Here is a 6,680-nt window from a genome sequence, read left to right as displayed (position 1 = left end):
AGTCCATTTGTAACCCAGACCTATGTCATGCTTTGTCATCCCTGGGACACCAAGTTAGCTGGGTTCAGGTTACCTTTTGCCCATCATACACCGCTGAAGGATCAAGATCGGGCTTTTCTCACTGTCTTAACTATCCCAGGATTAGCTTGGTGGCAATGGCCAAGAAAGCAGTGATACAGACTCTCCCTCCTGTACATACATCCTCAAACTCCCAGGCCCACTTCTGGTAAGCAGATCACCAAACACTCACGCAGGTGATAGATTCAGAGCCTACCCACCTACACCATCCCTACCGTCACAAGGCCAGATGAGGTAGAGTTGTCTGAGTGCCCATTCTGTGCTCCCACACCATCCTCACACTGCCATGGCAAGCTGGTTCCACATAGCCTGAAACCATCTCAGTGTGGTGAGTTCTTAAGAAATGTGACTGCCAGAGCCACATTTATGTTTCCTGCCTTAGCCCAGGTCAGTCAGACTGTACAGAAGACAATATCCTATCTAGTCAGTGACAGCAACAGCTTGAATCATACAGCCTGTATTCAAGCCCAGCCTGGTGAGTGACCCAGACCCCCTGTTTCCAAATACTACACTCCCAGACCTATCTTGGGTTCAAAGCCTGCAAACAATTCCTGCCAAAGTCTTCCAGACCCACCACCTGTCAAGTAGCATGGGTACCAGCCCAGACTTGTAAATGATCAAAGTCCTAATTTCCCATACCATCTTCCTACTGCAAGACCTTTGTCTGCCATGCAATCCCCACACTTCCAGGCTGGACTGAGGTCAAGAGGCCATTCACCAGCCAACTCTGGTAAGTTAACAAGACTATCACTCACCATCCTTTCTTATACAACCCTGGACCAAGAGTCCAGGGATGGCACCACCCACAGTTAGCTGAGCTATCCCACATCAATCAAAAAAGTGCATCACAGGCTTCTACAGGCCAATATGGTGAGAGAATTTTTCTCAGTTGAGATTCTCCCTTGCCATATAACTCTAGTTTGTGTCAGGCTGACATAAAAATAGTCAGCATAGCCCATAAGCCCCATCTGTGAGTAACCAGATCTTTGACTGCCAAAGCCATCTTGACTGACAGAGGGTTAGCTAGGTCAAGCTGTCTGTTCACATGTCTAAACTGGTGAGTGCTCAAGGTCCCATGATCCTGGACTTCCAAACCATTTCATCACAGCTAACAAGTGCTGTAATGACAGTGATAAAGAAAATCCCCTCCCTAAAACCCTCAAACGCTGTGGGCATAGCTGTGGTTGAGCAGCATGCCAACCAGCCAAGTACTATACCTGCCCAATATCTCTACCTTCCCTTCCCTTCCGTATAGTCCCACGCCAACACATCCTGAGTAACAGGTCTCTGTATTCAATGCCCGAGGTGCCCACTCCAGAACTCTTCTTACACTCCCAGGCCTTGTTGAGACCATGTGCCCTTTCCTACCATCTCAGCCTTGAGAATGAACCTGGATCACACCCATTACCACATTCAGATGCCAAGGTGGTGCCAAGAAGCATGGGCACGAGCCCAGACTGGTAAGTGAGCAAAAGTGACCTCCCAAACCATCTTAACAATGCCAGGCCTAGATGGTGTGACATTGAGCACAGCAGCCCAGCATGGTAAAGTTTCAAGAAACTTGCCTGCCTTGAGCCATCCTCCCCAGTGCTTTGCCTAGCTGGGAACAATCAGATTGTGCACCATTCCTGCCTAGGAAAGGCTCAAAATCTGGCAGGTGTCATACTAATACTTTCCGGCCAAGCTTGGGTCACACAGCCTGTATTCTTGCTCAGCCTAGTGAATGCTCTGGATCTAGGCACTCAAAGATAACCCACACTCCTCTTGGTGAGAATCAAGACCTTGCTCTCCGGCACCATCCTCACATCTATGCATAGTTCTGCTCCAGCAGATCCCAAAAGCTCCAAAACTCACTTGTGACCCAAACTGATCCCCTCAGAATGTGAGTGAGATTATAGGCTGTGATCAGGTACCTTGCCCATAAGCCAGGCATAGTAATTGCCCAAGAGCCTCACCTGCCTTCTTTAAGGACATAAGCTAATATTCAGTTATAATCCCTGAGTATCAGTGATAAAGACTCCTGCTCCAGTGCCTCCTTTACATTCCCAAGACCTTGTTCTGATTAATCAATTTGCAGACCAGTATATCCTGGTAAGTGACTTAGACTCACTCTTGCCCTCCATTTAAATCTCTATTGTCCAAGGCCTACCTGGTATCAAGAGACCTGGGCAATAGCCCAGGCTGCTTAGTGATCAAGACCATGGTCTCCCATACAACCCTCATACTTCCAGTCCTAGCTGTCATCACCCTTATACTACCTGGTCTAACTAAGGTCCACCAAAATGGTCACCATCCCAGATTGGTGACTCCCTCACCCTCAAGCACCATTCCCACATTTTAGGCTTATTCCTGGTCAAGCAGCTTGCCTACCCACCAAGCCTGGTTAAGGGCCCAGACTGCTGCTTTCATCCTCTACTGGTACAAGAAAGTAAGCTCACATTCACAGACATCCTATGCATCAGATCTTCCTGGTGAATGATCCAGAACCTGGCCCTTCCACACCATTTCACCCTTCTTGGTCTGCTTCAGGTCACAATGCTTCCACACAAGGTCAGCTCTTTCAGACTGGACCTTTGCTCTCCCAAGTCATTCCCCCAGTTAGAGTGAGCTGGGATCAAGCTGTTTGCCCACCAGCCTGATCTGGAGTGGTCAGCTACTCCATTGTGTTAACAATCCCAGGACTTTCTGGGATCAAGCAGGCAAGCAGGCAGGCAGGTGGGCAGGCATGGTGGTGGAGTTGTAGGCAAGAGCTTATATCTTTATCTACAAGCAGGAGGCATAAAGTAGAGCTAGCTGGAAATGGCTTTGGATTTTTAAAATTAAATCCTCACAGTTATACACATGTTCAAATATGAGCACACCTAATCCTTCCCAAACATTTCTATCAACTAGAGAGCAAGTATTCTAATATGTGAACTTACGGGGGCTATTCTTACTCTGCAATGATACCACATTCCTCTGACAGGCACAATTGTTTCAGCTGCAATCTAGCTCTGGGCAATGGAACTACACACCATTATAGCCTGGTAAAAGCTCAAAATCCTGCTGCTGGCAGGATGCGTCTAGGCCTAAATTGTGTCATGCAGCCTGCACTTAAGCCAGCTTCATAAGTGAGCCAGACACCCCATCTCTTGTGTTATCCCTACTTTACTAGGTCCAGCAAGGGTCAATCTTCCTAGGTACGAACCCAGACCTATAGGTGATCAAGACCCTGCACTATCAAATATCTTCACATTGCCAGGCCTTTGCTGCAATCATATTTTTCATAGGTATATGCCTCGACAGACATTGGTGTACCTGAGTTCAGTAAGAATGTGCACCATCCTTGACTGGTGAGAAGTGAAATTCCTGAAGATGTCATATTAGTACTTCTAGGCCTAGTTTGGGAGGCATGGACTGCACTCTAAGCCACCCTAGAGAGTGACCTGGATGATCACTGCTATGATCTCCCTCAAGTTTCAGGCCCAGGTAAAGGATCAAGAGTGTTCTCACAGGTCCACACTTAGTTGTACGGTGACTCCCAGACACACCAAGCCTCCTTTCTGACCTAGATCCCTGCCCCCCCCCACACACACACCTCTTGGGAATGGGAATGAAGTTGCAACTGTGAACCAACCAACCAAGAGAAAGACCTCCACACTTGCCTTTCCCCACCATAACCATACTTTCATGCCTAGCCACGGTCAAATGCCTGCACATAAGCTGAGCCTGGGAATTATTCCTGAGCATTGCCTTCCTCTGCACCCAACCCCTGCCCCAGAGTTCCAGGTCTATCTCACAGGTTCAAGATGCCTGCTCAGAAGTTTACCCTGGTGAGTAATCAAGACCCTATGCTCCCCTAACATCCTAAGAATCCCAGAATCCCTGGGGTCCAATCAATTGCTAACAAGCTGTATCTAAGATGGTGATCAAGACTTTCGCTGCAGTGACATCCTCACACCTCCAAGCATAGCTCTCAGTGTAGTTTATCCATCAGCCAAGCATGGAAACTGGCCAAGAACCTTGCCTGCCTTCATCTTCCCCTGCTTCCACAATATATGGCTACTCAGTAAGTATCAGGTACCCCTGTTTAGTGATTATCAAGACTCACATTTCTCAACTCCAAGGCCTAGTGAAGGCAAAGCATATTGCTGACCAGCACATACCCTTGTAATTCTCCAATGGCCATTGTGCAGCTGGGCTCAAGAAGCCCAGGCATGAACACAGACTAGTAAGTGCTTAAGAACTTGGTCTCCCAAGCCATCTTCATACTTCCAGGCCTAGCTGTTTACACAAGGCCTACTGAGTTCCCATGTACCTTACCTGCCATAGCTAGATTTACAGTCCCTGCCCTAGTGGAGGTCAATCAGAACATGCACCATCCCAGCCTGCTGAGAGCTCATGATTCTACACTGCTGGTGTGTGCTAATACTCCCAAAGCTCTTAGGTTGTACAGTTTGAACTCTAGCTAAGGCTGGGGAATGATCTGAACCCATGTGCTTGCAGGACATCAAATAGTTCATAGTACAGAATGGCTGGGTCAGGCTGACAAGTAGCCTACCCTGATAAGAGAGCAAGACCTTTCAACATACACCATCCCCAAACTCTTTCATTCCTACAGCCAGTCTCATGAGTCACCTAGAACCTGCCCCTCTACACTGATACCATACCTGTAGGCCCAGCTGCTGTCAAGCGACTTAGGCATTACCCTGACTCAGAGATCCCAGGAAACTTGAGCCACTGCTTTGTCTAGTTTGGGTAACACAGACTTCCCACCATCCCAACTTAGTGAGAGTTCAAAATCCAATAGTGCTGCTGTCAGCATCCACCCAGGCCTACCTTGAGTCACCCAGCTTATGCTCAATCCAGCCTCAGTGGGGATGCAGAACCCGTCTCTCTTTTCCTATCTCCACATTTCTAAGACTAGATAAATTCAAGCATGCTGGACACCAGCCAAGACTGGCAAATGACCAAGACTGTCCTCTACACTGCTGTGACACTTCCTAGTTTGGTTTTCACTACACAGCTTGAGCATCATCTAAGCCTTGTAATTGATATGGAACCTTGCAAATCTATACCATCACCAAACTCTCATACCCAGATGGATCCAAGATACACTTTTACCAGAACATACAGGTGGGTGATCAAGACACTGTACCACAAAACCAACTTTATACTGCTAGACTTATCTAGGAGCAAAAAAGCCTGCACAATCATTGCCTTCCTGTGTCACCCTCACAGTTGCCAGGTGAACTGGGCTTGAGTCACAAGCTGCCTGGTCACCAGCCTACACTGGTGAGTGATCGAGAACGAACCCAGCATCCTAAACATCCCCAAACTAGTTGGGGTCAAGTAGGCTGGTCACCAGCTCTGCTTGCCAGTTAAGGATTTCCATTCTCTGACAATCCTCACACTCTCAGCCAAGGCTGTGGTCAAGTAGGATGCCCATCACCCAAGCACAGTGATTGCCCATGAAGCTCACATGCCTTCAGCTTCAATAAGGTCCCAGGGCAATATCAGGTCACATTACCTGAGTATCAGGTATCAGGCATCCATTTTCAGTGATCAAGATTTCCAACCAGCACCTTCCTCATTCCTCCAGGCCTAGTTCACATGAGATAGACTACAAAACAGCCCAACCTGGTCTACAGGGTCTACAGAACCTGTCCCTCTGGTACCATTTCTACTGCTCAATGTCCTCCAGGGTCAAGCAGCCTAGGCACCAGCTCAGACTGATAAGTATTCATGATCCTGATCAGGATCCTTGGTCCCCAATGCTATCCTATTTCTAGGCCTAGCTGTTGACTTGCCTTCTGCATTTCAAAGAATCCAGGTGTCCATATCCAGAGTTAATCATATTGGTCATCATTCCAGCCTTGTTAGACCTCAAGATTGTATCCTGTTGCTGTCAGAATAATTCCAGACCTTGCTTGAGTGACACAGCCACACTCAAGCAAGTCTGTAAGTGACCAAGACCTGTGCTCTCTGGGGATAGATCAGATAGTTCATGGTCCTGCCTTGTGGGAGCTCATGATACTATCAGCTGGGCCTGATAGTAGTGTGTGCCCATCCACACAGTCACAAGCCTAGCTTAGATCATGTAGCTTGAACACCAGCTGAACATTGTAATACCTGTCAATACCTGTCAATACCATTACCACACTCTCAAGCCCAGCTGGGGTCATGATGCCAACCTATTTTTACACTGGGTTAGTCACTAGCGTAACTGGGCTCATCTATCCAGAATATGCACCTTTCCAGCCTGGTGAGGTATTGAAAATCCTGCAGATGTCTTTCTAATGCCTTTAGGCCTGACTTGAAGTAGTCTTGTTAGTCATCGCCATAGTCCTGGGCCCTTCTTGTTAAGGGATGAAGACTCTGTGTTCCTATATCATCCTTACAGTTGCCATTCAAGCAGCTCCCAGACAGCCAAGATTCCTTTGTCACCCAGACCCCTATCCTCTTGCAATTGCTCAGAAGGGGAGTGAGCCACAAGACAAGCAAGGCAATCAGATTGCCAACCAGAACAACCTAGTGAGTCTCCCAGACCCTTGTCTCCAGTGCCAATATATCCAGTCTCCCAGACTCCCATGCCATCCCCATACTTCTTTTTTTTTTTTTTT

This window comes from Mus caroli, chromosome X, assembly GCF_900094665.2.
Source record: "Mus caroli chromosome X, CAROLI_EIJ_v1.1, whole genome shotgun sequence".
NCBI lineage: Eukaryota > Metazoa > Chordata > Mammalia > Rodentia > Muridae > Mus > Mus caroli.
The sequence above is the reverse complement of the archived record's forward strand: the minus strand, read 5'-3'. Positions refer to the sequence as shown.